This window comes from Manis pentadactyla, chromosome 6, assembly GCF_030020395.1.
Source record: "Manis pentadactyla isolate mManPen7 chromosome 6, mManPen7.hap1, whole genome shotgun sequence".
NCBI lineage: Eukaryota > Metazoa > Chordata > Mammalia > Pholidota > Manidae > Manis > Manis pentadactyla.
The window spans coordinates 19,191,821-19,218,702 of NC_080024.1; the positions used below are offsets into that span (position 1 = coordinate 19,191,821).

The window sequence follows — 26,882 nt, forward strand, 5'->3', positions numbered from 1 at the left end:
CTGGGCTTCTCATCCACTGACCTTTAACTGGTTTCAAATACTGCTGAATGCAGCCTTGGTTTTATTCCAGAACTGAGTAAATTAAGCTCTTTTTGATTATCCTAACTTGGACATAAAGTTTCCCTGGGGCTTATCCCAAGTCTAGTGTGCTTTGTGTCTTCGTAGCAGGTTTTTGTTTAAAAAAAAAAAAGTGCAAGGAGCTTCTATCCAGCTTTGATCTCTTGCTAACAAGACCTTTAGTAGCCTAGCAATTTATTGGAGAAAAGTCCACTTTGTCCTTTTATGTCTCCATGCTCCTTCCCCACATCCTCTCCCACTTTGCTGCCCACCAAACACAAAGTGAAAACCAGATGAACCTTTTCAGCCTCTGTACAACCTCCCTGCAAGTAAGATTTCCAACCCAAGAGGTGTCTGTCCGTGGCGGTCATTCCAGCAATTCCAGGACATGTCGGAGGTCAAGGAGCTCTAGCACACACACAGTGAGAACACAGACCATCCCATTAGGAAAGGCACCAATTATTGCCTCTTGACACCAACTTATTTTAAACTGACAAGAATGCTGTTTTCAAAAGGTATCAGAAGTGATTTCTCTACCATGCATGCGTTCCCCCCTGTTGCACCCTGCAAGATTCTTTGAAAGACCTAAACAAAGTGACAAATAGAGACTAGGACAATTGCCAACTGAAGGAGAAGGTACTGGGGACAGTTATGCAGGTGCCACAGATGCCTCTGGCCCATCCTGACCCCTTGTGCTCGGGGATGGCATGAATATCAAGGGTAGAAGCTATCCTCTGTCCCAGGGCTCTGAAGTTGAATCCACCGCTTGTCAAGCAGTGGAGCGAACTTTCCCAGCTGTCACCATGAGTCAGCTCACCCAAACAGATGTGGACAGTTTGGAAGAGAACTAAAGAAGGGGAAGAGCGGGGGCTGGGCGACGTGGACGTGGAGGGAGGTGGCTCAGGGAGCCTGGCTCTCCAGCTCCCTCAGCATCCTTACTTCTAATCTGTCTCTCTGTCTGCACTAGAGCGTCTATACGTGGTGAACCTTCTATGTCGCACGGCCTCAGCTCCCTGCTACCCATTCCTTCTCAGCCCCTTTCCTCTTTGTGGATAGTTTCTCAGGCTTGCAAAGAAACCCGCAAGGATCACCTAACGTGGTGGTTTATAGATTACACAGAACAGTAAAACGTCCTCCAAAGTACAGGGCCAGGATGGGAATGCAACTCCTCATTTCCCAAGTGTGATATTGTGACTTACAATGAGAAATATATATTTGGTCTTTGTCTCCATTTCTGGCCCAAACCTCTAACAACCTTTGGAATTGGCTAAGTGAAAATAGCAAGAAGGGTGTCTCTTGTTATGTTAAAGAGGTGATGTTAGGATAGGTCCTAAGGATGGGGCTGGTCACCAGGAGGACCAACCTGTGATCAGAGGGTCAGAACCTTTGGTCCCATCCCTTTGACCCAGGAAGGAGAGGGGGTGCTGGAGGTTGACTCAGTCACCAGTGGCCAGTGATTTCATAAGTCATGCCTGCTTAATGAAATTCCATAAAAACACAAAGGACGGTTCAGAGAGCTTCAGAGCTGGTAAACACGTGTGACAGCGGGGAAACTGGTGCACCCAGAGAGGGCATGGAAGGCATAGGGCATGAACCTTTGCCCTGTGCGTCTCTCCCACCTGGCTGTTGTTGAGTTACAACCTTTTATAATAAACTGGTCATCTCACAAGTAAGATATTTCTCTGTGTTCTGTGAGCCACTCTAGCAAATTAATTGAACCCAAGGAGGACATGGCTAGAAGCTCCAGTCTATAGCCAGTGGTCAGAAGCACAGGTTACAACCTGGACTTTCTACTGTCATCTGCAGCTGGGGGCAGGGGCCAGGCTTGTGGGACTGAGCCCTTAACCAGTGGGATCTGATGCTCTCTCCAGGGAGTGTCAGAACTGAGTTAATTACTTGGTGGTGTTGGAAAATGCACCCACACACTGGAATTGGCTGTAGAATTACATCGAGTAAGTACTGCATCGTGGAAGGGAGCTCTCAGAGGCAGGCAACAGAGAACACAACTCAGTGGGATTCAGCAACGAGATTTACCTTCCTATGTCACTGGAAGACCAGAGTGGCTGCAGGTAAGGTCACAGCAGCAGCCTAGGGAAGTCCTCAAGGCCCTGTGGTCTTGCCCTGTCCCCACACCGTCCTGTCCGTATTTTCCCTCATGGTTGCAAGAGGCTGCCAGAGGCAGTGGAGCCTAAGCGTTTTCCCATCTAAGAAGAGAAAGCAGAGAAATCACCGTCCCAGGCATGGAATATAAATCTTTCCATGATCTAATCTGATTGGGCTAATTTAGGTCACTTACATAATGAATAGCTATCACCAGAGCACACCTGTGGTTCTCAAACTTTTCCAGCTTGGGAGCCCTTTAAAACTCTAAAACTTATTGAGGACTCTACAGAACTTTTATTTAGGTGGGTAATATCTATTGATATATTTTGTATTATAAATGAATAGTAGGGAATTTTTTAAATTTTTATCTGTTCATTTAAAAATAATAAACTCATTACATGTTAACTAAATACCATGTTTGTTTTGAAAATAACTATTTTTTAAAGTTCAGTGAGAAGAGTGGCATTGTCCACATTTTTGCAAATCTCTTTAACATCTAGTTTAACAGAAGACAGCTGGGCTTCATATCTGCTTCTGCATTCAGTCTGTTGCAATATCACATGACAGCCTCTGGAAAAATCCACTGTATATTCATAAAAGAATGAGAGTGAAACAGGCAAATAATACCTGAGTCTGAAGATAGTTTTGACTTCCCAGACCCCCTGGAAGGGACTCATGGCCATACCTGAGACCTACTGGTTTAACTGATCAAAATTGCCCTCTGAAGCGGGGGATGGTGTAGACATCTGAACAAAATTGGATTCTCCTGGACAAAGGAAAGGGGCCTGGGCTTCAGTAGCAATCAGCGGAATCTCTTTCACTGATACTGAAAACATACAGACAAAAACAACTACCATCTATCATCTCCTATGTTTCTTTTTTTTAAGAGCACTTTGATATCAAAGACATTGCATAATATAATTTCAAAATAAAGGGTAGCAGTTTTGACTGAATACATAAAATTTTATGAAAGACTTACTAGACTGATTGGACGTGGAAGGAGAGGGGTTGGAGAGGATGGCACTTGATGGAATAGAGAACCAGGCAGGAAAGCAGGTTTGGGGCAGAAACAAGGAATTCCACATGGACATGTTGAGCTTGACTGGGCTTGGGAGCCACGGAGTGGACAGGCCAGGACTGAACGCAGAGATTCGGAGCTGAGGGAAAGGTCTCGGTCAGAGGAATCGCATGGGCTGCCAGCTGTGTGTGATACTGAGGGCATTGCAGAGGAGGAGGGGCTCTGGAAGCTGTGCATACAGATGTGGGAGGCGGCCCAGGGAGAACCCTGAGGGGCACCTCTTTTTAAGGGTGGGTAGAAGAGGAAAGCTGGGCAGAGGATAATGATGAGAGTTGCCAGCAATCTCTGAAGACACATTCCAATCAATGGTCTTGATGAGAACATTCAGGCAAAGCAGATGTATGTGGGCCAGACTCCAGAGGCCATGAGCGTGAGCAGGGAAGCTGATTTGCTGACAGCCTCCATGGTCAGCCTCTTGCCTGAAGTGCCTGTGGCCTCAAGTTTCCTCCGTATTAAAAAACAAAAGCAAAACAAAACAAGAAACTGACATTAAGAAAAGAATCTCTTTTGAACCTTTTTAATGACTGTATAGTATTCCACCTTGTGGGTGTGCCATAATGTAACGGTAAGTGCTCACAGTATGCTGGCATGTGAAAAAAGCAAGACAGCAAGCAGTGTATGCAGTATGGTTCCAGTGCTGGATCTACACAGGAGCACTGACTGGAGGATGCACATTGCACATGTGTGTAAGTTGACCTACACATGGCCAGATAAAATGAGGCCCCAACAGGTGTGCTTGGTCAGGATTTGACTCTTTGGTTCTGTTGAGTACGCCTGCTAGTTTTGTAAGCTGATGAGAGAAGGGGGTGGTAGAGGATTTAAGTGCCAGGTGGCTGGAGAGGCCAAGGAAGAGTTTCCTGGGAAAGAGAGAGAACAGAGAATGAGAGACACTTTCCACCAGGATTAACACCTTAGAGACTTTAAGGAAAGCACACAGACGTTTCAGGTGTATGGGGCGAAAGGAGAATTTGTTGCATAGGTTGCAAACATTTCCCAGGGCCAAAAAAATTCTAGAAAAATCTACATTACTCAGCAATGTTTTAGAAATTGGAATTGTATAGAATTGGGATCTGCAATGGTTGCCCTCCAGAGAGCTCAGAAAAAACCACTGAGGCAGCCCAGGGAGGCTTAGTTATTTGTAAGTTATGAAACAACAACAATAATAATATTAACAGCTATCATCTCTTGAGCCAGGGAGTGCTCTAAGCACCTTACATGTATCCACTCGCCAAATCTTCCCAACAGCCTTATAGCATAGGTACCATGATTATCCCCATTTTACAGATGAAGCAACTGAGGCAGAGAGAAGTTAGTCATTTGCATAAAGTCACAGAGCTAGTAACCTAGCACATGGCTGAGAGATTTTGCTTTTCACCTCTATACATCACTATGCCTGTCAGTAAACTAATCAATATGCCTGTTTGAACTAGAACAAAACCTCAATAGTTGTCTCTGAGTTACAAGAACATGGGTGATTTTTCTTCCTTATTTATGCATTTTCTATATATTTCAATTTTTCTACAGTAATCTGGTGTCACTTTTATAATTATATAAAAATAAGAAAAGGATCTTATTACATTATCAATCACATAAACATCAGTTATAACTGACCAGAACATAAATGAGACCTTTCTTAGAAGGATTTGTGTTTTAATAAGCAGCAAATTCCTAAACAGAAGGAGAGAGATTTCTCATCAGCAAGCAGGCTGGGAATAGTTAGAAAAGAGGGAACAGTCTCTCTGAAGTCACCCACACTGCCCACCAGTGCCTGGACACAACTGTGCTCCCCAGAGCTATACCCTGGGAAGAAAGGAATGGGGCGATGGGATGCCCCAGACATAATCAAATCTGCCTGGGGACCAGGGCTGTAACTGACTGGTATCCGGGTGGGTGGGAGGGCAGGGCCGAGCGTCCTGCTGGATCAGAAAGCTGGTGTCATGGCCCGGCAGCCCGTGGGCAGCTGGAACGTAAAGTAAGTGTGAGTCCCCGACTTGTTCATCTCGGTACTCCCTTAATTTAGCACAATGTTACATAGTAAGTATTTAATTACTAGTATGATTTTCATTTCCACAGATGACCTACACAGAAGGAAAGAAGGAAAACTGCCCGCAAGGAGGAGGTTTGGGAGGACTTGGGACATCAAAGCATGGATTCCAGAAAGACTGAATTTGGTCCCTGGAGATTTATTTATTTCTCAACATGATAGACTTCGTTCAGTATTGGAGGGGTAAAGAGGAAGAAGGATGGCCACAGTGACTTCTGGTGACCCTGACGGCCTAAGCAGAGGCAGCATGCTATAATTGAAAAATAAGCAAATAACAAAACATCTCCAGGCCTGGGTTCAAGTCCCAGCTTATAGAGGTTTGTAGAATTTGGGGTTTGATGGTACTTCAGGGGTCTTCCCATCCCTCTTCATAGCTCACATGCAATCCCCTCCTGCATCCCCGTCGGAGACCCTCCAAGCTCCATCTGAGCACACCTGCCTGGCTCCCCAAAGAACCCATTCTATCAACAGATCCCGAGAAAGATGTTAAGCAAACCTCTTTGGAAATGTCAATCACGTGAGGGACAGATGTCCTGATTCCCCGAGGACATAGAACCTGGTTGATACCACGGCCACAGCACTCATGAGACTCAGCTCTGCCCTCTCACAGCCACTGGGCTACACCCTCCCATCTGGGCGACCCAGCCCGCTCGCTGAGCAACTGATTCATTTATTCAAGCCATATTTTCAGATTAAACAGATCACTGCTAACTCTGTGAACTTGATTACATCTCCAACCTTTCTTAGGCCTCCATTACCTCATCTGAAAAATGAGAAAATTAGATCAGATGATCTCTTACTGAAATCTAATCCAGGACTAACACTGGGCTCCTGTGCTTAGCCTTGCCGGAGAAGCAGCAGGTGGGGAGAGAGAAGGCACTCAGGGTTTCTGTGGGAGTCAAACCGGAGCCAGATAGAAACGGCCTTGGCAGTCAGCAAAAGTCAGAGCTGTGAAAAGTGGGTGCATTTGCACTTGGGAGCTGGATGGCTGCCTGAGGTCTAGAAATACAGAGTGAGGCCAGGATGTCTAGTCCCTAGGGAATCCGCCCACCTGAAAGGAGGGCTCCACCTGCCCAGCACCTGTCGGGCTGAGGGAGGGGGCGCCTAGAGCTCCCACTCAAGCTAGACCTTGGGAAGTCACACCTACCCAGTATGGCTCTGCGCCCACAAGGGCCTTGGAGAGGCAGGATCTTTTCTAGGTGAGGCTTCCAAAACTTCCTAACAGGGCATGGGAAGTCCCCGGGCCGGTCAGAACTGATGGAGGAAGAGGGAAGAGGATAGGGGGTAAGAGGGTGGAGGAGGCAGGCAAAAATAAGAACTGATATAGCCCAGAAAATGCTAACCCGTTGTATGGATCGGATGGGGGGGGAGGGGCACCAAGGTGCTCCCACCACGTTCCGCAGCCCTGACCTAGCACAGTGCCCAGCGGGCAGAGTGGGAACGTGAGGGCGTGAGGTCTAGCATAGCAGAGATGGTCTGGCTCCAAGTCCCACCCCAGCTCCTGATTCAGTCTGCACTACTTGGAGCCAATAACTTACCTTTCTAAGCTCAGTTGCCTCATCTGTATAATGGACAGAATAATAATCTGTATATTATACAATAATATATGCATATAACAATAATCATAAACTATTAACCTACCTCGTAAGGTTCTTACAGGGATTAAGCGAGGTGATTTTAGTAAAGACTCAGTCAAGTGTCCAGAAACTAAAACACAACAATTTAGCAACAGGAGACATCACCGTCTGTAGTTAGAGCTGCCCTCGCCCAGCCCCATCCCAACAGTGAAGGACCGCCCATTCCGGAGTTCCTGAGTTTGGAGGAGATGATGAAGGGAGGGAGCCCGAAGGAAAATCATCCCCTGTGATAAGCCAAAAGAAAGAGTCCTTTCCTCTTCTCTGCACTCCACACCTACTGTGCCCCACAATCCCCAGTGGGCAGCTGGCAGAGAGGAGCAGGTGCCCCCACAGGTGACCTGGGCTCTAACCTGGTCCTGCTGAGTGGCCAAGAAGCACGTGTAGCAGATAGGGGCTGAAGGGCCACAGGTGAAAGTGGGTTACGGTATGCGGTGGAGAGACAGGAGAAATGTTTTGCATTTACCAGAGTTAGCAGTGATTTGTTTTATCCGAAAATATGGCTTGAAGAAATGAATCAGTTGCTCATATGATGTGAACTGGGAGAAATGGGAAAATCAGGGGCCAAAACCCAGTGCAGAAAGTAAGGTTGTCAGATAAAATATAGGACACCCAGTGAAATCTGAATTCAGGAAAACAAGGAATAATCTTCTAGTACAAGTATCTCCAAATATTGCATGGGCATACTTATTTTTTTAAGTTGTTTCTCTGAAAGTCAAACTTAACTAGACATCCTGCATTTTTACTGGCTAGGTCTGGCAGCCTTGGCAGGAAGCTCATGACAGCTTCCTGTTCCTGAAAGGACCACAGAGGAGGTCCTATGGTGTGGGAATGGGGAGCTGGACCCAGCCTGAGAGCGGTGGAGGAAGAGCAAGGCCAGGCAAAGGGTCCTGGAGGAGTGGATGGAGAACAGGATGTTTAGGCGGTGGAAGGTGACAGAGGCCAGGCGGGCAGAGGAGGGAAAGTCCTCCAGTGTGGCTGGGGCAAAGGGCACAGAGGCAGGGAAAGCAGGGTCCCTCAGGGGGGACCTGGGTGCCCATTTAGGAGGTACCCTCATTCAGAACACATTCACGCAGAATTCTCTTAGCATCTACAGTGTGCCAGGCTCTCTTGAGTGAACAGACAAGCTCACTGCTCTCACGGTGCTGTTTACATTCCAGCAGGAAGTGAGGGAATTTCAGACAAGAAACAAGTAAAGAAGGCAATGAGAGCCAGTGACAGCCAAACCCCACTCCCATATTTTATCTGGCTAGCTGCAATTGGTCTTCGGGTTCTACCTGGATATTATCTGCTTGATGAAGCCTTTCCTGAAGCTGTAGCTGGGGTCAGGAGCCCTCCTGGGGTTTCTCCAGGCACAGCGTTTCGCACACTGAGTGGAATGTTTGCTTCTCTATGCACGCACAAAACAGAAGCCCCCTAAGGAAAGGGCCTGCTGCTAAATCTCTGGTATCAGCATGATATTGGTACCTAGCACATGCTAAAGCATGATCTGTTAAAGAAATGTATACGTTTTGGATATAAGGCATGGCTGTGCGCATCCTGTTGGAAAAGCTAGTCCTGTTGTATTTATGGGTCTGGAAATGGGAAAAAGATCAGGAGCTTAAAATAAGATTTTTAAGTTCCAATAGATGGATTGTATGTTGGAGTTATGGGTATAAACACATACGCATATTAAAGTGTAAGCATCCTAAGGGTAAATCAGTTTCTTTGGTTAGAAACAAATAGAATGAACACTGGCAGGCTTGAAGGGAAAGCAAAAAACCAAAAACATAGGCCAAACCACACAAACAAAAACAAAGCCCACCTGGGGGTTAGGGATTCTTTCTGGGGCTAACATAGGTGGCTCTCAGGGCCAGAGGAAAAGCCGGGAGCTGGGTTTAGAGAGGCAGAGTCTGTCAGGGCATCTGTGTGGAGCAGGAAAGAAGCCGGTGTGCTCAGAGCTGGAACACAGCAGCACAGTTCACCCTGCTGATTCATTTCAGCCAAGTCCTGGGAGTGAGAATCTGGCTGGCGTAGCCTGGGGCAGGGACCCGCCTCTTGGTTGGACCAGAACAGGACACCTCTCGGTTAGCCAAGGACATGACTTTATTGGGACTAAAACTACACCCATGGGTAATTATGCCATGTGAAATTAGGATGGTGTTATCAGAAAAGAGAGAGTGGATGCCGAGCAGCCGATGCACAAGCGTCCTATAATTATGAAGCTTTGCCAAACTGTCAGAATGCAAAGTAATAAACGAGTGACCCAAGAACACTACAAAGCCTCCTCCTGGGCTAATTTCTGAGGAAAATCATATACAAACCCTGTATATGAGATTATCTGAGTGGAGCATTAATGACTGGGAATAGGAGAATAAGCTAGTAACATCTTTTGTTGTTTCTAGATCTGTAAGAACCAAACAGGACCCCCAAGGGAGCCTGGAAGGTTTGATATGAGATAGGAAATCATGCCGTTTCATTTTTTGGCGTGGTGGTGATGGGGGTGGCGGGGGGCATGACGGGAGGGGCTCTTGGAATGGCCAACTTCAGGGTGAATGGGTGGCATCTAATTTATGTGTAGATGTACCTTCAGTGTTGTAGATGCATTATGTCAAAATAGACACCTAGATACGTTGCTATGAGGGAGGCACTTGCCCTCCCTGTTGGAGCACCTGGGACTTACAGATTTGGAAGAGGCCTCCCCTTGCAAGCAACTGTCAGGAATGATGGGTGCTGCCACCTCAGGTAGGAAGAGCCTGCACAAGAGGCCCGAGCTCTGGGAACCTGGTGGAACCTAGTTCCATTCTCTTCATCCATGACTATCAGGACCCCATGATTGCTGATGCTTTCCAGGTTGCCTAGAGGACATCCCAGCCAAGGCAACAGAGAAGGGGTTGAAGAGGTCGTACGAGAGGCTCAAGTATTATGGGAGAGGAGTGGGGAAGAGAGAGAGAGCAGGGAGCAGAGTGGTAATGGGAGCGGGAGCTAGTGGGCACAGGCAGGCCCAGCAGCAGAGACCAAGACGTGATCTGCATGTCAGTAAAAAACAAGGATGATTTTCCTCTGAAATTTCCACTTCAGACAAGAAATTCTATTCTCCAATTACCTGTCTCCTAATTTGTAACACTCAAGGGTCTTCGAATGACTTTCCTAAATTGCCCTGCCCCACTGATCTTTCCTTCCCCTCTCCATTTCTGTTTCCTACTTAAAATATACAAGAGACTTACATAATAAACATTTTAAGGCATTAAAACCCACAGACACTATGTCACCATAATGTCACCAAGTTTTAAAGTAAATAACAGGGGAGGTGGCAGAATAAAATAAAATAAATAACAGCAGGGGGAGATAAAATAAAATAAATAACAGCAGTCCTCTTCATGTATATCATCCTGACCAGATTGAAAAGCATTTTCACTTATACAGTCCCAGGTGGTTGTCACATCAGTCCTGTGAAATAGGTAAACTGGCATTGTTTTTCTTCAAAGCCAAGAAAATAACAATGGAGACATAAAGATCTGTGTGCAAGATGATGAACCTAGTAGGGAACAAAGTAGAAGGGTTAATCTCGAACTTCTTTTCTTTCTTACAGTTGAAAGCATCTTTATGTATACATGTATGTTTAAACAATATTTGTAAGTTTTACCCTGTGGTGGTCACATTCATTCACTGAAAAAACACTGACCTTAAAACTGTACACAAGTAGCCCACACACAGAATCGTATCTTTTTCTCTAGCTTTATTGAGGTACGATTAACGCATTTAAAAGTATATATTTAAGGTGTACAATGTAGTGGTTTGATAGAAGCATACATTGTGTAATGATCACCATAATCAAGCACATCCATTACCTCACCTATAGCTCTCATCTGTGTGTGTCTGGTGAGAATACGTAAGATCTACTCTTTAAGCAAATTTCAAGTATATAATGCAGTATTACAAACTATAGTCCCCACACTGCACATTAGATCCCCAGAATATTATTCTATTCATCTTAGAAATGGGAGTTGATACAGTGTGACCAACATCTCCCCACTTCTCCCACCCCCCAGCTCCTGGCAACCACCTTTGTACTCTTGATTGCTCGGAGTTCTACTATATTAGATTCCACAGGTAAGTGATGACACACAATATTTGTCTTCCTGTGTCTGGCTTCTTTCACTCAGCATAGTGTCCTCCAAGTTTGTCCACATTATCACAAATAGCAGAATTTCCTTTTGTTTTTAAGGCTGAGTAATATTACACTGTATGTTTCACATAAATGTAATATTATATTTTCCGTATCCATACATCGGTCAGTGGAGACCTAGGTGGCTTCCAGGTCTTGGCTGTTGTGATGAATGCTGCAGTGAGCAGGGTGGTGCAGGTCTCTCTTTGAGACCCCCGCTTCCATTTCCCTATTCAGAGTTCTCCCTATAACGCCACACTGCCTGAAATCCACGCTCCTCTCAGCTCACCAGAGGGGAGCATGATTTGCTCTAGAGAAGCCGGAGGAGGCAGAGGAGAAAACAGCAAGTCTGCCTGCTGGGGTGGGAGCCCACTTCGGATGTTCCTCCAGGGGGACGACACTGCGTCAGCCACCCATGCTGAAGCCGCGCACAGGGCTGCTGCTGCGCAACTGCTGCCAAGGAGCGGCCCCTCCTCCTTTATTTTGTAGTACTTGTGGCTAGGAGGAGCAACACCCGCCCAAACTCCCAGGATGGGCCCTGCTTGATCTAAGCCAATCAGAAAATTCCATCCGATTTATCGTAAGAATTGGTTCAAGGATGAGCAATAATCCAAACTTAAGCCAACTGGCTCATAGGGTGCCCCTGGGAGTTAGAGTAATTAGTTCAAGTTGGCCAAATGAGAGTAAGCCCAGGACCAGGGCCAATTTCCCGGGCATGTGACCCATACAGTCACACAGGGCCCTGCACTTACTAAGGTCTCATGATTCAGTTAATGCTCTGGTTTTGCCTTCTTGAAGTTCTTCGTAATTGTTGACCAGTATACCTGCATTTTCCTTCGCACTGGATCCCACAGCTTACGTTGCCAGGACTTTAACTGGTTGTTTGAGAGTAGACAAGAACAGGAAGCACATGGCCATGGTTGCCATAGGCTGCCATCTTGCAATCATGAGAGAAGCTAGCCTGAGGACAAACCCACGCAGTCACAGAGAGCTGGAGCCCTGACTGAGCTGAGCCTGAACTCCACCATGCACTTGGACTACTGATCATAGAAGCTAAAACATCCCCTTCTTGGTTTTAGGCAGATTTCAGGGAAATTTTCTATTGCTTACAACTGAGCACATCCTGATACAATGACTAATGACAGTCATCTGTGCATTAACTTAGACACTTAGAGTCACATCTCTAGGGCAGGAAGGGATGACCTCAGCTACCTCTGCTATACATCCTGCATTCCAGTCCTATCCTCTCCATGAAGTCTGCCCTGACCATCATGCCAGCCCTGGGGATGCCCCTTGTCAGTATTCCCCATGCAGCTCAATCAAATCAACACCCATTTCTTAGAACACTTGGCATAGGACATGCTCAGCCCTGAGCTGAGCTGAATCATTTATGTGCCTTATACTGTCTGCTTATGCAAGAGGCATAAAAACTATGGCATTTAGAGCTAGATAGGACTTCACAGGCTGAGTCCAACACCCTTTCATTTTCCACATAGGAAGAAAGCCCAAATGGAAAGTGACTTGTCCAAGGATGTATAGCAAGCTGGAGGCTGATTCAGGCTGGTCAGGCTGGTGCCCTGGCCTGCAGCTCTCTCCACCCATCTGCCTCGGGAGCACTCCAGGTATTTCTGCATATCAGCTAAAAGACGGAATCTACTGAAGTTGAAGAAGGCACAGTAGCCCTGCCAGTCTTAAAGAGTTGGGAATGCAAAGCCCCCTCCAACTTCCCCAGTGCTTTGACTCCATCAGACAAGCACACATAGCAGAATCTGCCCAATGTCCTGTCATGATAAAAATTGCTTTTTCTCCCTGTTGGATTTAATCCTTCATATTCTGGCATGAAATCATCTGAGTTCATACTGTGCATTCTTCCATTTACTAACTCTGTGACCTCAGGCAAGTTTTTCAATATCTCCATGAATCAGTTTCCCCCCTCTAAAATAAGACAATAGTTCTTACCTCAGAAGGAAGCAGTAAAGATGAAATGAGTTAATGATATAAAGCACAGTGCGCATAGCAAGTTCTCTGTAAAAGTTGGTTACTATCGTTATAATTATTACAATAATCCTCTTCCTTGTGATACCAGTCATGGTTATCTTGCATTGACACATAACTTTAAGTTGACATTTAGCTTTTTGTGGATACATGCTCTACCCTCTTCTCCCATAAGCCCCTTCATGATAGGGTCTGTGCCATAATTAATTGTTATCTTCTACATACCTAGTACAGAGCTCTACACTCGGAGTAGTCCACAAAGAATTATTGTTGACTCCTTGCCCAATGTCCTCTAGCAGGTAGGATGTAAGTATTTCTCCTCTGTCAGCTTTGGAAAAGCCTAGCTTTCTGATTTGGAAGATGGAGGATCCAGCCAATTAACTTTAAAAGTTGGTCAGTTAAGGGAAAGTTCCAGGGTCTTCATGAAGTGATGGGGACAAGCACCTGTTCTTTGTGTCAACTGTAGACAAGACCCAAAAGAATGGGGCTCCACTGCAGCGGAAGAGATTTGAGTTAGGTGTTGAGAAGAACTTTCTCTCTCTACTGGGGCTCTGATACTTTTCAAAGAAAGTCACTGTGCTTTCTTCTCTGGAGATTTTTACAGAAGGTGTACACTAGTTGATTTCTATGGCATGATATGCCCACTGCAGATGGACACCAGTCTAGTGCTCTTCTGCAGGCCAGGGATGGAAGGAGAGCAGACAGCAGAGCTTTGGGACCCAAGTCCTAGAAGTCAAGGCCTCACCATCCCAGCAGAGCCCACAGGAGTACCATGCTAACCCCACAAGTAATACCCAGGCTACCTCTTTCTCTCCAGGTTGTCCCAGGGGGGCGTGGTTTGGGGGCAAACCACTTTGAGGCAAAGATGAGGTGGTGAGGAATAATGACGTAATTTCCCTACAGCAATCTGAGCTCTTGGGAGAAAGGTGTGGCATAAATACCAAGTATTATTATTATGAATCAGATTTTTTTCTCTCTAAAGCCCTTCTCCACTTGATACTCTTATAATAAACCATTTCTAGGAAATGGGAATAGGAGACTTGAGAGGTGTTTTTCCAACTGAGTGGAGAGTTTTGCATCCTTTTAATTAGGCTTCCCAAACTCTTTTTTTCCTCTCAGGATCAAATGTCACCGACTGACCAGACACCATTCTGTCTGAGCAGGAAACTTGCTAACCTTGACACCAACCTTCTCCTCCTTTCTCCTCCCATTTTATTTACCCTTTGACCTGAACATAAAACAAACATTTAATCTCATTTATTAACTGAAAGTTATGTGTACTTCTTCAGTTTATATAGTGGCAGTTACTTGAAAACAAAACAAAAACTACAGGATTGGGTCAAACAGCCAGCCTGTCTGATTTTTCCACTAAGGTAATTCCTTTCTGCATTTAATTTAAATAACTGACTGGTTGCTCCCCAACACACCACGGGGTTTCCCAGCCTTCTTGCTTTCAGCGCTTCCTCACATTCCCCCATACTGCCTCTTCTCTGCCTGGCAAGATCCCACTCAGCTTTCTAAACCTACTTCCGATGCTGCCTCTGCTGGGAAGACTTCCCTGACTGCCCTCCTCCCTCTGCAGCGGGACCAGCTTGCCCTTCCCTGCACTCCCAGGGGCCTTGGGTGCATCTCTATCCTTGGTTTTATCACAGCCTGCCATTCTCTGGGACCTGCTGGGAGGTGATAAAATGGAGATGTCTCAGCAGGACTCTAAAGTCACACTCTCTGATGTCAAATAAAGACTCTACCCCTTTCTAGTTTTGAGACCCAAGGCAAGTATCTTAGCTGTTCTATGGGCCAGGGGGCCCAGCTTCATAGGTTTTGCTTGGTAAGCTTCTGGCTTCTTGGTAAGCTTCTGTCTTTGGGGGATGGATCAATAAGGAAGAAAAGAGAACTAAACAGAGGAATAAATCAAGATGGGGAAGAGGAAAGTCAGAAGGGAGAGGGGGGCAAAGAGGAGGGGCTTTCTGAAGAGGAAAGATATATCATTCAGGAGTGGCTGAGACACCAAACATCTGACACCCTAAGTAGGTACCCCACACGCCAACCTAGCAGCAACTGTGGCCCATGGTTTGGGGGTGCAGGTAAATTCGTCAGCTAGCTCTGTGTTCCTGCACACCAGTGAGGGCTGGGGCTGAGGCTCGGGTGCAGCGACACAATGAGACATGAGCAGGCAGGCCCCATCAGCCTGTCCTGGTACGGCTCGCAGGATCTGCCTCCCGGGCAGCACCTAGCTTTGGGACCACCCTGCCCCCTCCCTTGCCAAGCCAAACCCACCTAGCCTGGGGCTAGAAAAAGCCCATGGCCCTATAACCCAGGGATCAACTTATACTCAGAGCCCCCATAGTCTCCCCAGTCAGCCCGGATGCAATCCAGGTCCTTAGCACGGCCTTGCTCCTGGCTGTACCTCTGCACCCTGTCCCCACCTAGCCTTCTTTCTGTTTCTTAAATATACAGACTGGTTGTGCTCTAAAGGCCTTTGTACTTGCTGCTCCTTTTCTGAGGATCCACTCCTCCAGATACCTGCGTGACCTGCCCCCCACCTTTCATTCAGATCTCTGCCCACATATCACCTCTTGGGAGACGTCCTCCATGCCAACCTATCTAAAGTAGGCCCGCACCATCCACCCCACTTAGTCTGCCAGACTTACCTTCATCACACTCACCTCCTCTGTCATTACGTCTGTCACCTACTTGCTGCTTTATTTGGTTTTTGTCTGTCTCCCCTCCACATACGCTCCATGATGGCAGAAACTGTATTTTGTTCACTGCTGTGTCATCAGAGTGTCTGGCACATCATAGATTCTCAGGAAACAATTATTAAGCACATGATGGGATGAAGGGCTCCAACCCTCTCATTCACAGTGAGGGACCCAGGCCCAGGGTGGGAGGGACTAGATCAAGGTCATACTCACCAACTCATGTGGACAGGTCCTGAATTGGCCCCACATCTCCTGGCTTCCAGATGAAGGAGTTGGTGCCACTCCAGGCTGTGATCTGGGACCGGCCCCCTTGCCTGCATGTCCACACACACCTCGGTGTAGACTCTGGAAGGGAGGCTGAATGCAGAAAGCTCAGTGCACAAAGGTGCCCTGTACCCAGGTTGCTTTCCCTGCTATACTTCAGTCTCTTCACCTCTATTGTTCCAAATACGTTCTGAATCTGAATGAAAAGGGGCTTTAATAACCCAGGTCAAGATGGTCACAGGCTGGGGATGACCAGTCATGAACTATGCCCACGAGGCCAGGACAAGAGTCCACTGGATTTGGTTAGAATAGGATTAGAGGCAGAAGGGTCCCTAACAAGGTCAGTTGGAACTAGAATGGGTGCTCAACACAGGGTGAAGTATTATTACAACCCTGCAGAGACAGGAGAAAGCCACAACTACCCACTTATGTAACATTCAACCATTCAGCAAATATTGATTGAGTGCCTACTGGTGTATTTAGTGTATTTAGGGACAGGTGCACGGGCAGGATGACATGTGAGGCCTCGCAAGCCCAAGGAACCCGATCCTGTGAGTGTCCTCAAGGAACCTCTCTGTAGCACAGCTTCTGCTTCAGCTGAAGCCCTGGGCACTGGGGATGAGAAGGAACCGGCAAAGAAAGTGTCACAATCTGCTTCTGCCTCTTCCTTTTCCTCTTTGCTCTGCTAAAGCGACCGAGCTATGAACGACACCCACAGGACAGAGGCTTGGATGCTGCGCTCTCTGGGCCCTTCATGGCTCATTTTGCCCATCCCTCTGCCCCAAAAGAATAAAAGCACTTTCTTGAACCTGGGCAAGGGTGGGTCACTCTTAGAGATTCCCCCACAGAGATAATTCCACAGCCCCCTTTGCTCACCGTTCAGGGACTATCAACCCTTTCCAGCATCAAGTCCCTTCTGAAATCTACCCTCATACCTTTCTGCAACACTTTTTTTAGGTCTTTTTTAAAGTCAGTCTCAATCACCATAAATAATTCTCTAGGTACCAGATCCCTTTTTGCACCATTTATTAAGAACACATTAAAAAGTTAATCAATCAGCCAACAAATATGCATTGGGCATCATTTATATGCAAAAACCTATTGTAGGTTTAGGAAGAGGCACAAAGAGAAGGTGGAAGAGATTGCAGTGGGTCTGGAGACAGAGATTAAGTTGGAATCACAGCTCTTACACGTGTCCCACAAGAACAAATCCTTGTCCTCACATGGAGCTTATCATCTGTGAAATGGGGTGAGCGATTCCTGCTCCATCTGTTACACTGGACTGTTGTGAAGTTCAATAAATACAATAAGCAGGGACTTTATAAACTGTAAAATTCCATAGAAATGTCAGTCGGATGCAATATGGTGTGGTGGAAAAACGCTGAACTTAACGGCCACGGGGCTGGGCGGGCCTGACCCCATCAGTACTTCCTTACTTCTTCACTTACTTCCCCTGGGACTTAGGGCAGGTCACTTAACCTCAGTTTCCTTCTCTGTAAAAATGGCTTCTGGTACAAACTGAGGTGCTGCATACAGAATCATCCATCATTGGCTCCTGGTACCTAGCAGATCCTCCATCTGTAGTTGTTCATTTATTTGCAGCTGACTAGGGAAGAGATTGTAACAGTGGTGACCACCTTGGCCTGACAAGGCCTGAAGGGTCGGCCTAAGGAGAAATGGGACTTGCAGGACTGTGAGGGGGGGGAGGAGGGTGGGTACCATGCTCAGAGTCTGGGCTTCAGAGAACCATTGGTAGGTCATTCAGAGAGCCACTGACATTTTTAGAGCAGTAGAATAGGAGATATAAGGCATCTCTGTTCTTTGTGGGAAGTGGCTCAGGAGTAGGGAACATTCTGGAATGGCTGGGTTCCCCACTCCAGGACTGGGCAGCTAGCCTGATGGAATGGAACATGGGCTTTGGAAGGTCAGGGCCTGACTAGCACCTCCTTCGACAGAGCTAAAGCTCACAGCAAGACCTGTCTAGACTTCCAGGACTTGGGTCTTGTATTAGTCATATCCAGTTACATTAACAAATCACATCAAGAAGTAGCAGCTAAAACCAAAAAGAAATGTTTATTAGCTCATGGTTTCTGTGGGTTAGAAGTCTGAGAGTGTCCTAGCTGGGTGGTTTGGACTCTGGGTGTCTCATGAAGTCACGAAGACGTGAGTCTGGCCTGTAGGTCAAAGTCTGGCCAGTCTCATCTGAGGGCCCGACTGGGGCTGGGGGATCCACAGCCGAGGTGACGCACTCACACGGCTGCCGAGTTGGTGCTGGTTGTTGGCAGGAAGCCTCCATTACTCATCACACGAACCTCTTCATAGGGCTGCTTCAAGGTGCTCGTGGCATGGCATCTAGCTCCCCAGAGCGAGTGTCCCAGAGAGCAAGGCAAAAGCTTCAATGTCTTTGATGCCCTAGCCTCACAAGGCACACACCCTCACATTCACGGTGTTCTATGGGTCACACTGGGCAATCCTGGAGCAGCAGGGGAGGAGGCCTACATATGGGAGTGATCAAGATCCCTGGAGGCCTTATTAGGGGCTGGCTACCATGCTAGGGACTGTGGGATGTCAAAGGGAATAATCTTGGAATCAAATAAACCTGGGTTCAAATGCCAGGTCCTTGACCTACTCCCCGTGTGACCTCAAGCAAGTCACTTAAGTACTTGCCAGTTTCACTTAGAAAGCCTGAGCTCTTGCTTCTTCTCCATAAAATGAGAATAAAATCAATAGTCTCAGTGTCATAGAAGGTTGTCAGGAGTCAGCAAGGTGCAGTGCAGAGAGCTTGGTCCAGCTCCACGCACAGAGTCTGTGTTTGGTAAATGGTGGCTTTATTTACCGGTAGGATGCAGACAGATCAGTGGAGGACTATTCTAGTAGAACAAACCCTCCCTGTGGCAGGCTGAATAATATCCCCCCAAGGATGTCCACATCTTAATCCCTGGAACCTATGAATATGTCACCATCCATATATGGCAAAAGCAAATTACACAAATGTAAACCAAGGACTCTGAGACTGGGAGACTGTCCTGCACTGTCCAGGTGGCTCAATGGTTCAATCATAAGATCCTTATACGAAGCAAGCATTAGAGAGACAGAGGGGAGAAGGCAATGGGATGCTGGAAGCAGAAATCAGCACTGCAGCGAGAAGCCAAGAAGCTAAGGTATTCAGGCAGCTTGAAACCGGAATAGACAAGGAACAGACTGTCCCCCGAGTTGCATCAGGAGAAACCATCATCTGCTCCCCAGACACGGGGACAGCTAAAATTCTGGGGGTGCTGAGGATCCCTGAGCAAGAGGCATGGATTCAAAGTCAAACAGGGATAGGGACACATAGAAAGCAAAGTGCTAGAGCGGCTCTGAAGATGACTAGTCTGATTTGTGGATTTAAAGTGCCTTTTGCTTGACAAGATACAAAATTTTATTGCCTGGTTCCTGATGACCTCGGTGGTCCTCTTCCAAGACACACAATTCTGCAAACCTCTCTCTCCCCTCAGAGAAAGGGCAGAGAAAGGGACCAGGGGAAACCACCTCCTGAAAGCTTGGGGAAGGGGAGAGGGGGAACAAGGGAGGCTGTAGCAGGGGACTTGCCATGGAGAGCTTGTAAAGAAAAACAGGCAGAGGATTTGAGGCACAAAAGGTTCACCAGCGCCAAGCTCTGCCACTTGCTGCTTAGCGACACTTTGAGAATCAGTTTCAGTTCCCTGAGCCTTTGTTTCCTCGTCTGTCAGATGAGATCGTCATAAGGGTGGCATGATGAAGGCATGCAGTGTACTCTACACAGCAGGCGTACAGTGAACAGTCAATAAACGCTGGCTATCATTAGAGGGACCAGTTCGGCTTAGAAAGCATTTATTAAGTGTTTACTATATATAAGGCAGTATAGCCAGGCACCATCTTGGCTCTTAATGAGTTTGTGTTCCGGTGGGGGACCGGAGCAGGTTCCAGTGGGGCTGCCGGGAGTGAACAGACCTCCCTCACCGGCCACTCCGAGGGGGCTGGTCAGAACTAAAGAAGGCAGTCAAGCAGAGTCTGGTGGGGTCTCTCTACCGCGATGGCCCCATCCATAGGGAGCAGCCACTCCACGGTTGGTGTGTGGATTTCAGGTAAATAATCCACGCAGCAGTGGCTTGGTTAACGTCACTTATTTGTACTATTCTTAAGAACCCAAGCTGTGGAATCATAGAGTTCATTCCAGCCCCTCCTTGCAATGCACACTTACAAGAAGCCTGGCCCTGCGTGTGTGGTTGGAATTCACTCATATCAGTAGATCCATGAAATAGAAGTGATTATCCCTGTGTGCAGAGTTATTGTGAACACAGAGACATGAATCAGTGGCAGTGTGCCTGGCCCACAGACTCCGTAAATGAGAGCGATTGCTATGGTTACTGGCCGGCCCATGTGTAGGGAGGAGCCCCTCACACCAGATGCAGAGGAGATGACGCCAAAGAATCCCTCTGTTGCCCTGTGACCTGCGCTCTCACCTGGTTGACCCCGCTCAGGAGAGATGGCAAAGGCACCGAGCTCTCACTCCCTGCCAGTCATGGCCAACTGGATAAGTAGGAGAGGAACAATTACCAAGCCAGGAGCAGTGCCAGCTGGCACACACACAGGGCCCCAGGGCCCCCTGTTCCCTGTGCAGCCACCTCCAGGCAGCTGCACCTGCGGCCCCACTGTGGTCCAGTGCAAAGGCGGTGCATCCACTTCCAGGGGCCATCCCCGCTGGTTACCGCTGGAAGCGCTCACTGGCACAGGCTCTCTGTGATTCCTGCTGAGACCCAGCTCTGGGTGGGGCGAGCAGGCAGATGTGCCCTGTCCATAAACAAAACCCATGTGATCTCCTGCCACAGCAGGAATAATAAAAGCTTGTACCTATGCTCCTCACATGCCAGAGGCTCTGCTGAGCAACCTTAAGGAGGTATATTACCATTATACCCATTTGACAGATAAGGAAACTGAGACACGAAGAAATTAAGTAACTGGCTGCAGTTTACTCAAGCAGTGAGCAGAGAATCAGGATTCCAACCCAACCATCTGACAGGAGGCCTGCTCTTCCCCACCAGCCCTGCAGGCATGCTGCCCTGGGGACCCCACGTGCAGGACAATTGCCCTTGCTGGCGGCCATGGACCCTCCAATGTGGAGACGAGGCAGATGCTCCCATGCCAATTTGGGAATCACAAGGGGCTCGCTGCCTGGGGAGGACTAACTAGACTGTGCTTGCCCCTGCTGGGTCCCAGCCCCCCTCTTCACTGTACCTTCTTCACTGCTCCCCTTTGCAGAGTTGGCCCCCAAGTCGCTGGTAAAAAGAAATCTGCTTCAACCAAGTTCTTCCCAGCATCTCCAGGCCAGCCCTCGGGGGAAGACTTCTTGGCCAGGACACTAGAAAGTTTCCAACCCTTCATAAACCTCCCAGGCAGTGAATTCAAATAAAAAGACAGAGAGGGAGGAGGAGCCACCTGAGAACTAAGCTTTCCCCAAACAGTGAAGGAGCCTTAAACGTCCTGAGGACTAGAACCTGACAAGTTGCAACTCACCAAGAGGCCGTCCCCTCCGGCTGCACTCACTAATTACAAAGGAAAGGTTGAAAGGGAAGTTTCAAGTTTTCTGTGACAGTGCGGTTTTCTCTTTTACTCTCCTTTCTCTCTCCTCTAGTCTCCCTTCCCCACTCTTTTTTCTTCCCCCTTCTCGGGTTCCTGGCCACACACTCCTTCAGTTAGGTGTGTGTTGGTTGTGTGCACTGAGCAGACTCATGTGCTGGAAGGACCTTCCAGGGGTCACAGAATCAAATCCCTGCCCCATTACACAAAATCACCACTCACCCATCAGCATCCTTCACAAAAAGGTGAGCGAACGGCCTGGACTTCTCCAGACAGCCTTTAAAAGTAATGTGTATTTCTCCTTGTACAAGCAATGCATGCTCATGCAGAAGATAAAAAGAAGACACTTAAGACCATCTGTTGTCCCAGCAATCAGAGAATACACTATCAATATTTTGATGTACAGTAAACCCTTGACATTCCCAAGAATTATAGATGAAGACCTTCACGAATCTCCAAATTTAAGAAAATGGAAACGTCAGGGGCAACCCCAAGAGCCTTTACAGAGATTCTTAGCTCTGCATCTTCTCCATTTCACCATAGATATAAAGGAAGGGAAGTCCTAGTTTGAGGCTGGGGGTGGATAAAATGCCACCACTTTACAGATAAGGAAGCTGAGGCCAAAAGGCTGTATCCATTTGTCTGTGGCCCTCAGCTAAATAGGAGTCAAAGATGTAGCAAAGAGAAGGGAAAGGCCTTGGCAGGGTCTGATGAGAGCTGGCTGGTGCCTGCATTGGCCAGGAACTTGGAGGCTCAGGAAAGCTAGCAGGAACCATGCCCTTTCACTTGCACTGACAGGTTGAGTCTCCAGCTTAATCGATCCCAAGTTTTCCAGGATCTGCAGCCAGGTGCATTGTCTGGATCTGGAGAATGAGGCACTGGTGAGGCTAAACAGCCACCCCTGGCCCAAGTGGCCCCATGTTGAGATAGAGTATGTGCTCCCAGGTATTGCAGCTGAGACCCATGTGCCCCCAGGGAAGGTCGCCAAGAAAGAGAGTAGCAGATGCTTGTGCTGAATGCCGCAGGAACCCGTGGTTCCGGAACACACGTCCTACCCAGGCAAACAGGGAGAGCTTGCCAGAGCTGGAAACCTGGGACCAGCCCTCCTCCTCACCCTGCCCCTCACTTCACACTGTTGAATCTTGGTCAAGTCCCCTGACAGCTAGCATCAGAAAGCGGCATACCTGCCTTGAACAAACAGATCCAGAAGCCCCAGACTTGCAGTGGAGTTTACTCCTCCATTCCAGGGCAACAAAGAGCTCTGGGCAAGGCTTTGGAGTTCGTTGCAACCTGTAATGCTGCCTGTTCCTCCCCTTCCTCCCCCAGGATTTAGCCTGGGGCTGAGAGCGCTCACTCACCGCTCCCTCTGCACAGCCTGGAGCCAGCTGCATAGTCTTCCTTTCCTAGACCTGCCGCAGCTGATTCATCCGCTGCCAGATTTCCTGAGTCCCAGCCCAGAGCCTGTTCTCACCGCACCCACAAAGCCCTTGCTGGATGCCCCTCTCTCTTGTGCTGGAACCTCTAAGAGTCGGTGTATTTTCTCCAACCACGCCTAAGCTCCTACACCTTCTGTCTTCATACTTTATCTCCTCAGTGGCTCATCAAAGAGAAGAAAGAGAAGTGTGATGAGAACAATCCGAAATAATGATAAAAAGAAGGGGGAAAGATCTACATACTACTCTAGGAATCCTAACTAGCTCATTTCTTCCAAATGACCTCGTGGGGAAATTTAACTTAGAAGATCAATCACCCAAGTTTCAGGAAGGCCTTTGGAATTCTTCAACGATTTCCAAGGTCTTGGGAAATGTTTGGGAATAGAGAATTAATACTTTGCGAATCATGCAAAAAACAAAAAATAAAAATACTGACATGACTTCTGACCCAGATATTGTTTATTCCTAAGATACAGACACACTTTTACATGTACACCCTTCCCATTTGCTTTGGTACACGTGCATATACACACATCTTATACCACCCCCACACAGATCTGGAGAGGTCAGGGATTGTGCCCAGCCCAGGTAGAGTTGTCAGATAAAAATAAAAATACAAGATACCCAGTTTAATTTTAATTTCATATAAACAACAAATAAATTTTAATGTATGTCTCAAATATTGCATCCTTGCAGTGGAACATACTTATACTAAAATCTATACATTGTTTATCTGAAATTCCCATTGTACTGGCCACTGTGTATTTTATCTGCCAGCCCTAACCCGAAGGCATGTATCTCTAAATCCCCAACAGAAGTCCTCTCATCTAGCCCCACAGAGATGCTTTTCCATGAACATGAACCTTGTGAATTCCCCCTATTTTCATATAGTCAGCTGAAAATTACCAGCACTGAGGATCTAGGGAATAGCAGGTTATTTTCAGGCCCTTCACCATCTGCCTTACTCCTGATCTCATTCAGGAATGTGGCCAGTGACTCAAAGGTTAGGGGTCTTAGGGGTACTCAAACTCATAAAATGTCAAAGACCTTTGGTATCCCAAAAGGCATCCTACTCATTCTAAATTTTTCTCCCATAACAGTACTGGTTTGGGTTAGGAAAGGTTGGAAACATTGGCTTGAATGAAGAGTTTAATTCCCAGGTGCTAGAGAAAAATCAAAGAAATGGCTTAGCTGGTTCCTAAGGCAACATCACAGAGACATCTAGGACAACAGTGGGGCTGTCTTAGCATATCTGTTGTTAAAGGACCAGATACGTGTTTTGCGTCTATTCTGCAGAGTCGCCAACCCTGTACTCCACAAAGACTGGCCATGGCCATGAAGACAAGGTCTCAGGACATCCCTCAGTCCTTCCCTGCTCATCACTTGGAAAGCTGTGCATCCTCTAAGTTGGGGGGCTCTCTCTCCTAATGCAGAAGAGCAATCCCTAAGTCCCTGATGGGGCTCCTTGAAACATCTCTGTTGGGGGCCTTCCCCTTGCTGGGCACGTGTGAACAAGTCTCCCTCATGCTTTTGACTCACTCTGAAATGAGCTCTGCCCAAGGCTCAGGTCTCTCTAGCTGGCAACTTGGCAGTGAGCCTGGGACAGTGGGGTAAGGAAGCGTTCTAACCCAGTTTGCTGACTTGCCTCAGAGATCCATACTGCCAAATAGCCTTCTGACCCTCTATTTCCAGGTTGGTAGAATGGGCATTTTCCAGAGAACCAAAGAGACAATGCCTGTGAATATACACTGAATTCTCAGGAGAAGGTCGAGATTTGAAACATCAGGCATCTTCCAAGGATGAGATATGGTTTGAAGCTTTTCAAAATCTCCAGACCTCTATGTTGAGAACCACAGGTGTTTAGGATGCAGAAAAAAATATCCCTGGTCTCCCAGAGACCAAACAATTTGAAGAAAAAAGATAGAGCTACAATGCTTCCCGAGGGAATAAAAAGGATGATGGAAGAAGAGTCAAACTTCAGCAAAAGGACCAGTGTTCGACACTGGGAGTTTCCCTATAGTGAAAGATCTCTATGCATGCAAATTGACAGAATAATGAACTCTTATTCCATAGCCTCTTTCAGAGTCAACATTTCAGGAAGACACACAGTCCCAATACTCTGTCAAGATGGTAGAAGAAGAGGACTTTAATGACAGCCCTGCACCACCCAAAATCAGAAAATCCATGAAGATTATTTGAAAAAACCTCGTTTGGTTGCAAAGAAAAACCCTCTCCAACTAGTTCAAAGGGAGAAAATGTTTGTTGAACGGGTACCAGGAATGTCATGGAATCATGGGGAAAGTATTACGGGACCCAGAACAAGAAAGCCAAAGCCCCCTGACCCAGCACCATTCTCACTTGTCTAGCCTATTTGTTCCATCCTCCTTACTTGGTACTGAATATGTGCTCGTCTTGTTGTCCCAATATCCCAGTCTCCTAAGGCTTCTCAGCTCCCACGACCACCACCTTCTGCGTCTTTCATGCACATTCATGAAAGAGAGAATCTAACTGGCTCAGCATCAGCCACGGTGAGTCCTGATGGCGTCAGGTGTCCTACCCTGAGAATCCCTGTGATGGAGCACGGAGGGTTCAAGGCACTGAGCATCATGACCCAGGAACAGAGACAGGGCAATCGCCATTAAGCCTAGGAGGAAGGGAAAGAATTCCTTGATAGGGAAGCCATGGCTATCTTTAAAAGAGGAAACACTTTCCATTATCCACAATGAGTCTGAGAAATTGGAACTTCAGGTCAGAAGGTCCAATATTTTTTTAGTGGGCAGTGTGCTAAGAATTCTACATATATTACCCTGTTTAGTATTCCCATCAACCCTGCACAGTAAGCTAAATTACTTCCATTTTACAAAAAAACTGAAGCTCAGAAAGCTTACTCACCAAGGTCACTCAGCTAACTGGTGGAGGCACTGTGGTCCGACTCAGGTCTGTACGCCTCTGAGCCAGGGTTTCCAGACAGACAGCCGCTGAGTAAGGTTCTCCCTCTAAAAGTGGAGTCAAATGAAATGCAGACAATAAAAGGCAATCTACTCCCAAAATCGCCCTAAATGAGGAAAATGGGAAGGGAGAGGAAGACCAGGAGAAAAAATGAATTTGTTTTCCTTGAGTAAATAAAGATAAAATGGTAACAGTGGAAGAAGTTTGGCCTGTCTGACGACCCTGGGAGCGAGGCATGGGGTGGCAGAGAAGCTGAAATCCAAGGCCATAGAGAAGTGCTCTTTCAAGGACTGATTTTTTGTTGTTGTTCTTTGTTCCTGTGCAGGAAGTGCTTATTAAAAAATATATAAGTATCTGCTGTTGCTCCGGCAACGGGCAGAACCAGAGCCCTGGAAGACCTTGGCCAGGTCAAGAGCTTTTCCTGTTCCCCCACCGCCAACATTTCCATTGTCAAGATGAAGGGCACAGACCTGCTGAGATACCACTCGGGAGACGTGGCAGAAGCCCAGCCCTCCCTTAAACTAAAAAGGAAGCTAAAAGAAGGCTTGGGCTGGGGAGCGCGCACTACGGGCTCTGCCCAGCCATACCTGAAGACAGTGACGGAGGTTGAGACCAAAATCAAGCCCTGAGGCTGATCCACAGAGAAAGGAAGAGGAAGGGGAACAGAAAGAAACGACCAAAGCTAAAGCAGACAGACACCCGCACATCTGAGACCCAGAACATAGGCCCTCACACGAAGGCAGAGAAACAGAGCACAGAGGAACGTTGCCTTGTCTATTCTCCTGAAAAGGCATCTGCATTTCTCAGCGAAATCCTGACTTGGGTCTTTTCTTCATTTTCCAGCTGGACGGAACGGAGAAATGCCTGGCATGAGAGGCGCT

General features: G+C 47.3%; 1 long non-coding RNA gene across 1 annotated transcript in view; it reads right to left on the reverse strand.

Annotated features, from left to right (window-relative positions):
* Window positions 1–1,465: 1,465 nt before the first annotated feature.
* LOC118927594 (uncharacterized) overlaps window positions 1,466–26,882 on the reverse strand; it is a 36,933-nt gene continuing 11,516 nt past the window's right edge. Inside the window, exons 3-12 of the long non-coding RNA XR_008998174.1 lie at window positions 25,945–26,048; window positions 15,974–16,117; window positions 15,710–15,846; window positions 8,194–10,433; window positions 6,924–6,989; window positions 6,821–6,843; window positions 6,430–6,536; window positions 5,779–6,045; window positions 2,846–2,986; window positions 1,466–2,261 (exon numbers count right to left, since the gene is read on the reverse strand). This is a non-coding gene — a long non-coding RNA (uncharacterized LOC118927594). The remainder of the gene's footprint in view (window positions 2,262–2,845; window positions 2,987–5,778; window positions 6,046–6,429; window positions 6,537–6,820; window positions 6,844–6,923; window positions 6,990–8,193; window positions 10,434–15,709; window positions 15,847–15,973; window positions 16,118–25,944; window positions 26,049–26,882) is intronic.